This window comes from Sorex araneus, chromosome 6, assembly GCF_027595985.1.
Source record: "Sorex araneus isolate mSorAra2 chromosome 6, mSorAra2.pri, whole genome shotgun sequence".
Taxonomy (NCBI): domain Eukaryota; kingdom Metazoa; phylum Chordata; class Mammalia; order Eulipotyphla; family Soricidae; genus Sorex; species Sorex araneus.
In genome coordinates, this window is record NC_073307.1 from 34,032,455 (window position 1) to 34,046,089 (window position 13,635).

General features: G+C 39.6%; 1 pseudogene; it reads left to right on the plus strand.

The window, feature by feature from the left end:
- Window positions 1–510: 510 nt before the first annotated feature.
- On the plus strand, window positions 511–881 carry LOC101546639 (glutaredoxin-1-like; annotated as a pseudogene).
- The last annotated feature ends 12,754 nt before the right edge of the window (window positions 882–13,635 follow it).

Here is a 13,635-nt window from a genome sequence, read left to right on the forward strand (position 1 = left end):
AGACTGATGATAAAATGGTCCATTTAATGCAAAGCAGTTAGCATACTTATAGCACATCTGAGAGGGGTTGAGGTATAGGACTGCTTGTAGTGATTGATCATTTACAGAGGCAGAGTGTCGGGCAGATACAATTCTCTTGGGGGGATTAACTCCAGAAGACACTCTGTCTCCCAGGGGCATCTATATTGTTTCTTTCCCTTTAGTTGTACATATTAAACAATTAAGTTTACTTATTAGTTCTTTTAGTCATTTGAATAAACATGGTAAGAAGCATAGACTCCAAAACTTAGGGCTCTTAGGGCAAGCAAGTCTTTTACCGTAAGCAAGTAGTTTACTACAAATACAAAGTCCAGAGTCACCTAAGTAACTCAGCCTGACTTGGGGGAATTGTGAAGCACAAAGGCGAGGTTAAAGATAAACTCAGGGAATTTACACTCCAAGGTTAAACTCAGGGAATTTACACTCCAAGCTGTACCTGCAGTTGAGGTTTCTTCCCCAGAGTCCATCAGCATGGCTCAAGAGTTTGTGAATTGCAAAATCCGAACTGAGAAGGTGGTGGTATTCATCAAACCCACCTGCCCCTGTTGCAAGAGGACCCAGGAGCTCTGGATCAGCTGCCCTTGAAACAGGGACTTCTAGAGTTCATTACTATCACAGACACCAATGACATGGAGGAGTTTCAAGACTATTTGAAACAGCTCACTGGAGCTCGGAGAGCTCCAAGGGTCTCCCTGGGCAAAGAATACATAGGTTTCTGTGCGAAGCTGGTGAGCATGCAACAGAGCCGAGAGCAGCTGATGCAGATGGGAGCTCTACAGTGGTGTCAGGGCCGAGCCCAGATGGACGTCCCATGCAGAGCTGCATTGTATGGCCCAGGATGACCACATGTGCTGGTGGATGGATCTGGGACTGCCTTCACTCAGCCCAGCACTGTTTACTTAAAATTATGATATATGTTAACCAGTCATGGCATGACGGGTGGAGCACAATCAGTCTTTTCTTCTTTTGGACTCAGTTAATAAAAGGAAACCAATTTGCCACAGGGTCAAAGAGGTTGATCTTGGGTTCTTTTGGACTGACCTTCCTGGGAGTTCATATCTCTAATAAGGTAAAATTATCATTCATCCTCTGACTCGAAAGGTGTTTCTTTTTTTGGCTCTTGTCTCTGATGTTCCAGACTCCTCTACCTCTAAGTCAGTATTTTGCAACCAAGTTTAGCCCTAGCTCCTTCGCCAACATAAATCTATACTTGGTTGCAATTGCTTCATTCATTCAGATTGAATTTATAGAACTTCATATGAGAGCTATGGTGTATTTTGAAGGTCCTTTTTTAGATTAACCAAAGGGGTCACCAAATCCATCCTACCCTAGCTTAAGAATCAGTAAAGTGTTCTAAGCTTGGATCACTCCTGGTTCTCAAAGGAAAGTCCAACAGTTCTGTAAAGGTTCGAGGACATGGTTTGTGCAAACATGCACAAGCACAGTTTGGCATGAACCATCTTCACTTGGAGCCACAAAGATTAGAGGTGGGAGTGCTCAGCCATGTGAGAAGATGACTGTATGCAAGCATAGTAATTTGATTTAAATTATCCACAAAAGTTCACTGTATCACTGTATCAATATCATCCCGTTTCTCATCGATTTGCTCTAGTGGGCACCAGTGATATCTCCATTCGTCCCTGTCATGTTCAGGGTCAGGGGAATGAGGTTCATTATTGTTACTGTTTTTGGCACACTGAATATACCACAGGTAGCTTGTGAGATTCTGCATCTCCCCGAGATCTTTGTTTTATAGTCTCTGGATCTTGGCCACTAATGAGATCACATGGTGCTGGAGGCAGTTTGTGGGTGTGACTGCCAAGCCACTGAAAAACTGGAGATCTGGGTGTCGGAGACCCAGTCCCAATCCAAGCAGGCCTGGAGATTTCAGCCATGGGTTCCACATACCTGGGCTTCCTCGCTGGCCCCCTCATGTGTCAGGCCCTCCCAAGCATGTGGAGAGTGGCCCTGAGTATGGCCGTGGCCAGGCTCTGGAGGTTCTCCGCTGCCGGGGCTCTGCTTGGGGCGGGAAGGGAAACTCAACCCGCCCTCATCCCAGGGGGCCCCGGTGAAGACAGCCTGGCATGGGGGCAGGGGATTCTGCATCACTCTCTTCCCAGAGCTTTGTATTATTGTCTCTGGATCTCCACAAAAGTTAAACATAAAAAAATGAAATACCATCCTAGAAAGTAGCCTCTTCCCCAAGAATATCTAAGAGAAACCAAGTCTGAGAACAACTGATTTAAATGTTTTTCTTTTCCTGTCACCCATCAAGTTTCCCAAAACTTAGAATCCCTTACATCAACTTTGTTCTAGAATTGCAAGATTAAGGTAATGTGTTATACATTTTCTGCATGAATGCTTTTTTTTTGTAATAAAGAGCACCCACAGATTAAAAAAATATATAAAGTCAGGGCATTAGGGATGCTCTCAAGAGCACTGTAAGTTTCTCTGCAGGAAAGAAAAGGGGAAATTCACTAATGAAGCCTAAAGTACTTATGGTAAATATCTAACACGACTCCATTCATAGGATTTGAAATAAAAAAGGGGAAATAATCTCCCAGGAATATCGAATATTTCAACCTCCTACAACCCTGAGCAATAACAATAGAAGAGAGAAATGCTTTAGTAACAGGATTAGGAAGATGAATAACACTGAGTGACCCATTGTCCCTATAGATTTTCAAGAGAATGAAGATTCTATAAATTGGGAGAAGGTAGAAGCACTTCTTCCCAGGGAAACCTACCATCCCAGACTTAGAGCTTCAGTGACAATGTATGCAAAATTAAAACAGGACATTTGTAAAATCCTGAGGGTTTTAAGAAGAGTGCTAAGGAAACTGAGCTAAAAACGCCAAGCTATTGGTATGAGAATAAAGGATTGTGTAGACAAGGAGTGATGACAGTACTTATCTGTGCTGGCATCAAGAATGAGAACTGCTAAGTCATTCACATATGTCCACACAAATCCAACTTGTATATGTTCAATTCTTACCGCTTGATCTTTAGACAGAAAAAAAAACAACATGTACCCATGGACACAATGCTGAAGAGAAAATTCCTGAGGGCAAGAAACTCCAGCTACTTGCTAACCAAGTTGTCTTCTTACCCTGAACAATCTCAATGGCTCTGTATCATTATAGTGTTGAAAACAATTGTGGCATAGAGAATAATCACTCCTAATTAAAATGTGATTGAACACTAAGGAAAGATACAATAAGAAAAAGAGTTTAATGAGATAGCACTAAAAAAGAGTAAGTGGCTGTAGGGAGCTTGGTCAAGTAGTAGAGCACAAGCCTGGCCTATGTGCGACCCTGAGTTTGATCCCTGGCATTGTATGCTTTCTGTCCCCAGTACTACCAGGTGTGGCCTGAGGGCACAGCACAAACAGGCCCACAGAACCAGGCCCAGTGGCACTGTGAGTGAATGCTGGATTGTTCAGTGTTATAGGATGTGGTCCCTATTTTTCAAAATCAAAATAAGAATAGAGTTATGCAATTTGTATACACAAACAGTAAATACTAAAATACTGCACTGTACTGCAGCACTGTCTTCCTGTTGTTCATCGATTTGCTTGAGCTGGCACCAGTAATGTCTCCATTGTGAGACTTGTTACTATGTTTGGCATATCGAATACGCCACGGGTAGCTTTCCAGGCTCTGCTATGCGGGCAAGATGCCCTTGGTAGCTTGCCGGGCTCTCTGAGAGGGGTGGAGGAATTGAACCTGGGTCGGCTGCATGCAAGGCAAATGCCCTACTAAAATACTAAATGTACAAATACTAAATTAAATAAAAACACTAAAAACAAAGAATTCTTCTCAAAATAAAAAATGTTTAAGTATATATAGTCTGAAATCAAAACAATAAATGACAGAGATAAGATTTGATGACACTAATGACAAAGAAGGTTGAACTAGTATACTTAGAAATAAAGTAGTAGAAACTTTGAATAACTTTCAAAAAGTAACTTTAGTTGATTAAAGATAAATATATATTACATAATTAGGAAATTAGTTTCTCTTACTATGATTACAGTGCTGCTCCCAAAAGGATCATGTAACAGTATTCAAATTTCTATGAAACATATTTTAATTGATAAGTTATTAGATCATAATTAAGCCTAAAACCAAACTTTTAATATATGCTTCTTTTTAAAAAAAAAATTTATTTAATCACTGTATGTGCCCGATAGCTGTAATATATGTTTCCTAATGAATACAATTCCCTTTCTAGTTAAAAGGAAAATGCCATCTGCAATTATTTGGCTATTATTAATTATATCATATTTATAAGTATAAAATTATTAAGTTGTCATAGAAATCACTGTATCACTGTTGTCCTGTTGCTCATTGATTTGCTCGAGTGGGCACCAGTAACATCTTATCAGTCCCTGTCGAATTCAGAGTCAGGGGAATGAGGCATTATTGTTACTGTTTTTGGCATATCGAATAGGCCACAGGGAGCTTTCCAGGCTCTGCTGTGCAAGATTCTGCATCAATCTTTTCTGGGAGCTTTGTTTTATAGTTTCTGGATCTTGGCCATTGATGAGATTACATGGCGTGAGGGGTGGGGGGCAATTTGTGGGTGTGGCTGCCAAGCTACTTGGAAAACAGGGGACCTGGGTGAAGGAGGCCCAGTCCCGATCCGAGAAGCTTGGATATCTCAGTCACGGGCCCTGCATACCTGGGTTCCTCTGTTGGTTCCTTCATGGGTGAGGCTCGTCTGAGCATGTGGAGAGTGGCCTTGAACATGGCTGTGGCTGGGTTATGGAGGTTTTCAGCTGCCGGGGCTCTGCTTGGGGTGGGGTGGGAAATTCAACCCATCCCCCTCCAAGGTGCCCTGGTGAAGACAGCCTGGGTGTTGGGGCAGGAGATAAAATAATAACAAATTAAGCACTTATTACAAAAATAATGACTACACAAAGGTAAGTGAAAGATGTGAAGAAGATGATATTGATACATTTAGAAATAGGTTAGAAAACAAAATGGGGGCTGGGGAGAGAGATTAAAGGGCTAGAGCATATGCTCTTTATGCTTTGTGCTAGTGCATGCTCAAGGCCTCAAGTTTGATCCCCAGAACTGCATGTCCCCTATCTTAGACCTGCCAGATATGAACCTGGTGGTCCCCAGCACCCTAAGCAATATTATATAGGTCACTGTCACTGTCATCCTGTTGCTCATCGATTTGTTTGAGCAGGCACCAGTAACGTCTCTCATTGAGAGACTTATTGTTACTGTTTTTGGCATATCCAATACACTTGGTAGCTTGCCAGGCTCTCCAAGAGGGGTGGAGGAATCGAACTAGGGCCAGCCCGCATGAAAGGTGAACACCCAACCGCTGTGCTATCGCTCCAGCCGATCATATAGGTAAGCCCTGAAATTGAAGCGTTAAGCCCATGTGGTCAGTATGTCACTGGGACCCCTGGCACCACTGAGCAGTTTTTGAGAGACTCTTCCTGCCCTCCAAAGAAAACTAAAAGGAAAAAGGAAGCAAAATGAATGCAATTACTGAGTTACTTGAAAGGATTATTTTTAACAAAATAAAGAAGAGTTTCATGAAAGTATAAAATATCCAGTGACATTGGAGAGAAATTAGAAGGAGGAACACGGAGCAATATTTCCTGTGCTCAGTGTCTGTATTTGACTCGTTAGTGGTAGAATCCCAGGTTTTCTGCTAGCCACATGACTACCCAGACAGTTTTATTATCTATCCTTCTTTGCAGCTGGCTTCATCTGTGAGACTAAGTTCTGGCTCATAAAATACAAACAGAAGTTTTGGTTACAGCAATGAGGCTCTCTTCTGAAAAGCAGTCATTGGCTGTCTGTTTTCCAATTATTCTTCCTTCAACTCTACTACTTGGGGTGCAGATAACTGGTTCACTGAGACAAGAGCAGTAAAGAATGGTAGGATTATATGCTTGCATGAAGCTTGTCCAGCAAATAAGTGTTGTCACCACAGATCTCCGGATTGCCTTCCTCTGAACTTAAGAAGATAATAAGAATAACTTTGCTTGATATTTACAATCCTTTAGTTTACAATATTCTTATTTAAGCCATTATTGAAATTGTTTTGAGTATGCAGTAGAATTTAGTTTCAACCAATATAAATAATATACACATAATATTTTGTATAATTTTGCACAAATGAAATTTATTTAGAGGATAAAATGAAATCGACTTACTCTTTTCCTAGGAATAGAAAATTTAAAAATCTCAAATATAGGGTCAGAGAGATAGTAAAAGGTAAAGCACATGCCTTGTCCGCAATCGACTCCAATTGGATCCCTGGCACTACACACGGTCCCTTGAACATCCGCCCTGCACACAGCAAGGGGTAAACTCTGAACAGTCAGATGTGTTCACCCCTCTCACCTCCATCACCACAATAACAAAACAGCAAAACTTTCAAACCTAATCAATCTGCCACTATGGTAAACAGATGTTATGGAAGATTTTAACTTTTAACTTTCAGATGATTTTTATGATATTTGAATGAATGTGCCAAATTGATTTCTTGTCGCTTCTCACTTCTTGTTTGGTCCATGATATTATGTAAAAAAAAATGGAACTCTTTATATTCTTTCAGAACAGTGGCATCATTTTGCTTTTCTTCTTGTCTTTGTTCTTTGAGACTATTGCAGTCTGCAACAGTGCCAGGGAGTCAGGGGCCCCACAGTCAACAGGAATTTGGTAATAAATAAGATTTAGCTTTTATGAGCTTCTCTAAGTCTCAGGATGTTTGTTAATATAGCAGGAGCTAATGCAGCAGTCTTACCTTTAGCTGGTTAGAAATGCATATTCTTCGGTGCTATAGCAAGCCCTCAGAGAAATGCTGAGACATGCCTGTTTTCTAACTGCTGACTTCCTGCATCCTCATTCATTATGGTTTTCATCTACATTCTATAAAACCTTTTATATGTAAACTCAAAACTATTAAATTGGTCTGGATCACTGAGAGTGAAGAAAAGATTAATTTACTTATAGAATGAAATGTCATAACATCATTATTCATTTACAAAAATGGATATATAAAAGAAAACTGTCTTCTAAACTCATCTCAGGTAAAGAAGGGCACACATTAAAATAACTTTAGTATAAATATAATTCAGTACATTAACATACTTCAGGGAAATGAAGTTTCATGCTCATGATGAAGAGATGAATGAAAGTTCCAATTATATTAATCAATAACCATGTTAATAAAACAAGAAACATCTTCAGTTCTTTCTATAAATGCAGAGAAAAATAATTTGATAAAAGGCAAAAATATTGAATTTCAAAACTCTTAATAAAATAAGAGTAGTAAACACTTTAGGAATAATTTGTTAGGAAATTTTTGTTTATTTGTTTTTGGGTCACATCCGGGGATGCACAGGGGTTCCTTCTGGCTCAGGAACTCAGGAACTACTCCTGGCGGTGCTCGTGGAACCATATGAGATGCTGGGATTTGAACCCGGGTCGGCTGCGTGCAAGGCAAACACCCTACCCGCTGCTATTGCTCCAGCCCCTGTTAGAAAATTCTTAACAGCTGGCATTATCTCTATTTCAGAGATACATTTCCCCACTGAAGTCAGTGAGAAATAGAGTTTTAAACTATGTTTGTGCATGCCTATATAGTCTTAAAAAAATTCTAAATGAAACCATGAAGTCTTAAGAAACTGATTTATTAGCTTCTTCAGTAGAATAAAATAAATTTTAATTATACTAAAGATTTAAGTTTCAAAATTAGCTACAGATGAAAGCAGAGGCCATCTACTTTGGAATTAGAATCACAAAATTTTAGTAAAGGAAAAGTGAGTCAGTTAAAACTTGCACTGAAAAAAGGAAGAAAAGTTAAACAGAGTCAATATATATGGGCTGATGAAAGAGCTTAATTATCTCTCATGATTGAATATTTCCTGTGACTGATGGAGGTCAGGGTTTGATTTCTGGCACCACAAGGTCACCTGAACACCACAGGGAGTGACCCCCAAGAACTGAACGGGGAATAACTCCTGAACACTGCCAGGTATGGCCCCCAAATAAACTTAAAAAATCAACACACAAGTGATAAATTGGAGTAAAAATTTTGCAGTACTCCACAAAGATGGTATGTAATGTGCTAAGTTCCTCAGTATTTGTAGACGATCAAGGCATCATTTCAAAATTGGCAGAGTTGAGGAAAAGATATCTGACAGAAAAGCATATGCATTCCTTTCAAATATAGGAAAACATACTTCTACTTATCATGAAAAAAATTAAATGTCTTCTTTCATATACAGCATTAGCAATTTTTGAGGATGGCCTTGGAAAGAGCAAAACTCTTGGACCTGAGCAATAGTGCACTTGCCTTGCATTCACCAGACCCAGGTTCCATCCCCGGTGCCACTTACAGTTCCCTGAATCCCACCAGGAGTGATCCCAAAGCACAAAGCCAGGAGTGAGCACTGAGAAGCATTGAGTGAAGAAAGGGAGGGAATGAGAAAGGAACGGAGGGAGGAAAGAAGGAAGAAAGTATGGAGGGAAGTTGGTCAACACTCCCTTGTCTTAAAACTTCTCTCTGTCTGCTCTCTGCCTATTGGCTAGGTCCTCTTCCCATACACTTCTCTCTCCTGTCCAGGTAGGCTGGCCTTCTTCCTCTATTATGAACGCATGAGAAAGAGACTTGTTTTCTGTCTTTCAGAATGATCCTTTCTCAACCTTTGGGCTTTCTCTTTAATTCCATCTCTGCTCCTATGTCATCATCTCAGAAAGAACTTTCTTGTGCCATTCTTAGGACCCCACTTAATCCATCTCTCTCTCACATCTTTTATTTTGCTTTCTTATTTGCTTGACTGAATGAATAATAGGGGCAATATCTGGTGGGGGTGAGGATGGGGATGAGAAAGATAAGATGCAGGAGATTAATCTTAAGGTTTTGTCTATGCTGGGCATGTGCTCTACCATTTGAACCATCTCTCTGGCCCCCTTCAACTTTATTTTCATTGCATTATATACTATCTGTAAATGCTTAATTAATATAACCATTGAATTTTTATTTTAATATAACATGAATAATGTGTAGACTCTGCAATTTCAAGGACATATTTTTTATTGTTGCTCTCAGTAGCTCCAGCACTAACATGGATCTGGTACAGAGAAGCACTCTGAATCTCCCAATAGTTGCATCACAGCCACCCAGAACTGGATAGGGCAGGGAAAATTCTCTTGTTGCTATAAGAAGAACAATAAGTTGGTGCAACCTATTAATAGAAAACTGTGAGTATTTCTCCAAATTTTTTCATTATGTTTTTTTTGGGGGGGATGAAGGGGGACTTTTTAAATTTTGTGAAAGTAAATAATGTCCACAAAATTTCTATTCTGAAGTATCATGTCTAGGATTTAAGTTATTAGTACACATAGATTTGACATAGTTATCTAGATTTATTGAATTACACTTGCCTTTTGTTTGTTTGGTTGGTTGATTTTGGGGCCACACACATCATTACTCAGGGCTTACTCCTGGCTCTGCAGTCAGGAATCACTCCTAGAAGGCTTGGATGTCAGATATTGAACCTGGGTCAGTTGCATACATGACAAGTGATTGTCCTGCATTACTTTGTATAAGGACAACAACACTGAAAACAACAGATTACTGCTAACATTATTAAAGTCTGGCTTAGTAGTGTATACTAATTAGTAGGTTATTATATAGCAATTAAAATGGTGTAGAAATTTAAAAAATTTAAAATCTTATATATACATGTTCGTGTTCCTGGAGTAACAGATACCATTGGGCCTCACTAGCATGTGACAGGGACAAATGGAGACATTACTGGCGCCGCTCGAGCAAATCAAAGATCAATGGGATGAAAAGTGATACAGGTGATATATACATATCCTGTTGTTGTCTGCCCCCAAATACAGATTTGCTAATTTTTTTAAAAAGGTGTGTGTGTGTGTGTGTGTGTTTTACATTAGGACAGTTTCCTAAGTATACAACTTAGCAAAAAATCACTGTCACTGTCATCCCGTTGCTCAGCGATTTGCTCGAGTAGGCACCACTAACGTCTCCATCGTGAGGCTTATTGTTACTGTTTTTGGCATATTGAATATGCCACGAATACTTAATTTAATGTAAGAACTTGCCAGGCTCTCTATGCAGGCGAGATACTCTCAGTAGCTTGCTGGGCTTTCCGAGAGGGGCGAAGGAATCGAACCCGGGTCAGCCGAGTGCAAGGCAAATGCCCTACCCGCTGTGCTATGCTCCAATAATATATACCATATATGTATTATTTCTTAATGTGGGGAAAAGCACACTCATGTTTATTTATGCACTTAATATAATTCGTAAACAAAAGATACTGATGAGATTATTGTGAGAGGGAGAGAGGACCTGAGGCATAAATGTGAGAAGAATTTACCTTTTACTTTTATAAGAACTTTTGTGTTGTGCTTTCTTTTTAACGATAACTTTTTCTTTATACTTATTTAGTAAAATTAAATATACTTTTGTCAAAATTACTTTAATAAGATAAATAATTTACCTTATTTGTTATATATGTTAAAGATTGAGGTTTTTCCTTTAAATTTTTCTTAGTTTATATTGCATGAGCAAATCCCATTTGGGATTCTACACATGCCCTTTCCCTCTGATTAAAGTTGAGTAGTATTGTTTCATTTCTATGAATCATTAAATTTTTTTGGACTATTTACCCTCAGGTCTAACTTTTCACAATAAAACAATGCTGAAAAAAAATCCATCTACCCTGACATAGTATAATGCATTTTCCTTTCTATACAATAAAATCATGTTGAAACAATGTAAAATGACTTTACACTTATTGCATTGATGATAATGGAAGTGGATTCTTTTTAAGCCATGAAACTGTCTTTGCACTGCTTTGAAATAGCCAATTAACTTACACTCCATTTTGGCTTAAGTGATTTGATAAAACACAGAATCACTCCATCAATCCTTAGTCATGAACCCTTGCTTTCAAGGTTAATGCTCCATCCTACTTCATTGAACTGAATAGCTTCATCTGTTTATATATTAAAGCAAAAAATATATTTTAACTAGCATTTTATTTAGTTCTCATTTATGTAAAATGCAATGAGAACAAGGATGTTATGAAAATAGAATGGTGTCATAAATAGTTCTATTATGGGATTATTCCGCCCTTACTTCCTAAAAAGATAACAGTGTTCTATGAAAGAAATTGGAGATATAAAATACAGCATTCTGTTTCCATTACTTTATTCTTAATGCTTAGTAAGATTTAATATGCAGTATTTTTAAACTCTCAGCCCAAGCTTTGTATGTTATAGAACACCCCAGGGAAGAAAGAGATGGGCGGAACATTTCTTCCTTTTCTCTAGGTTACTATAAATGGAACCCTTATGTGCCTATATAGAAGTTATCTCTTATTCTCAAATGTTATTTCCATAGCGCTTAGACATTTCCCCTTTAATATGTTTCATAGGATTAGTGTTTTAGTAAGTGCAAGCAATAGTTTTAGAGAGATTTGATGCACATGAATTTAATCTCTGGAGCCCATCCTGCTCAATGCTGCTCTTCACATAGAGATTGGACAAGTGCCCAGGGGCATAGATGCCAGGCAGGAATCCCTTCCCCGTAGCAGTTTGCACAACACAGTCACTGTCATCTCATTAGCGGGCACAAGCATTGCTGCCATATGCTGATTATTATAGTGACACCTGCTCTTGCCGTGTCATCCCATAAAAAGGCATAGAACTTATTATATATTCGTCTTATTTGCTGACCGTTTAGTTCCATGACACCACTGGACAGCAAAGTCAGCTCAGGAGGTCACCTGGTGAAAGATATACTTCCTGGCAGTAAAGCAGTAGTAAACTGTTGAAAATGAATGGGCTCATGTTTGATTCCACAATTGTAGCCAGCTTCAATGTTTAACCACCCTTATAATTGTACCAGAATGGGAAGACTGGTATGTGGGAAGAGTTCCTTGTTTTATTTTTGGTGGTTGATTTGGGGTTTATTTTCTATGGTTTGAAAATAGAAAAGCTATCTTTCAAGTGCTGCTAACTTAGTTGTCTCCATCCTTAGAGACTGCTACTGAGATTCTTAAACGATTTTCAGGTGCCAGGAGGAATTATTTACATGGTCTGTTCACTTCTGTAAATTTTGATCCTAGAACCTCTATGTGCTTTTCCCAAGTTGTGGTGCAGCAGTGAGAAATGTGACCCTGAAATTGCTCTTTGAAAACCAAATCAGCTGATGATGTCTCATCTCCTCTTTTTCTGTGTTGCATTATGCAGTGATCAGAATATGCCAATGCATTCAGATCCCCCTCCCAATTCACTTGTTGAGGTCCTAATACCACCACCCACAAAGTGAACATATTTGTAGATAGGGGTCTCTAGAGTGGCAGTGAAGGTAGAATTGAAGTTACCAGCTGAGCCCTGATGCAGTGTGACTACTGGTGTCCTTGTCACTGTCACTGTCATCCCGTTGCTCATCGATTTGCTCGAGCAGGCACCAGTAACGTCTCTCATTGAGAGACTTATTGTTACTGGTTTTGGCATATCCAATACGCACGGGTAGCTTGCCAGGCTCTGCCGCGTGGCTTGATATTCTCGGTAGCTTGCCGGGCTCTCTGAGAGGGGCGGAGGAATCGAACTCGGGTTGGCCGTGTGAAAGGCGAACGCCCAACCACTGTGCTATAGCTCTTGTAAGTAAATGAAACCTTGGACACAGAACACAGAGCAGAGCACACAGACACAGGGCGAAGACATATCACAGGGCTGAGAATCATGCTAGCAATGTGGATGTCTTTAAATGAATTTATGAGCTTGAACATGAAGGTGAGGTGGTCTTAGGTGGTCAAAATAATGGGGACTGTGCAAAGTAATGGGGACAGAGCCTTCTCCTATTCCACTTAATCATGAGCAGTTATTTCCAGATCAGCAGTGGGAGTGTGACGGCTTCTGAAGGGTGGAATTAGCTCTGGCAGGACTAATGGGATTTGTGGCAGGAAGTTGAAATCCACATGGTGTTCTCCAGTCTTCCCCCAAATCAATTACTAACACTTACTGAGCTTTCACTTCCCACCCATCATTCCACCAAGAACCTCGTACACTGCAATCACATAATGACAACTGTTTGCAATTTAGTGCTCCTTTTTGTTCTCCCCTCAAATTTGGAAGAACTTTTCTCAGTATAAGAAAGCTAAAACAGACAGACCTGAGACTGCAATTTGTAACATGTGATAATTCATCTCTGGGAAAAATATTCTAGATGCAATCCTTTGAGTTTGATTGGGCTAAGACAATGCCGGCATGAAAAATATTTCTTCAGGCCCATAGTTGGAAGTGTGGAAACAGCACATTAGAACCTCTCCTGGACCTAAACTCATCATTTTCTTTGCTAGCATACTAAAAATTATACCACGGTGAGGCTTCTCTGACATTTTATATTCATCCCATCACTGTCCTTTGAATGTTCCAGAGATACACACCCATCATATACATGAGCTTCCTAAAATCAACTGAATACATATAGGCTGTTAGGTCACTGTCATTCTACCAGGAATGAAAGTCGATCCCTAACTCAATCCCCAGTTGGAAACTTGTTCTACAACTTCCGATGGTTTGC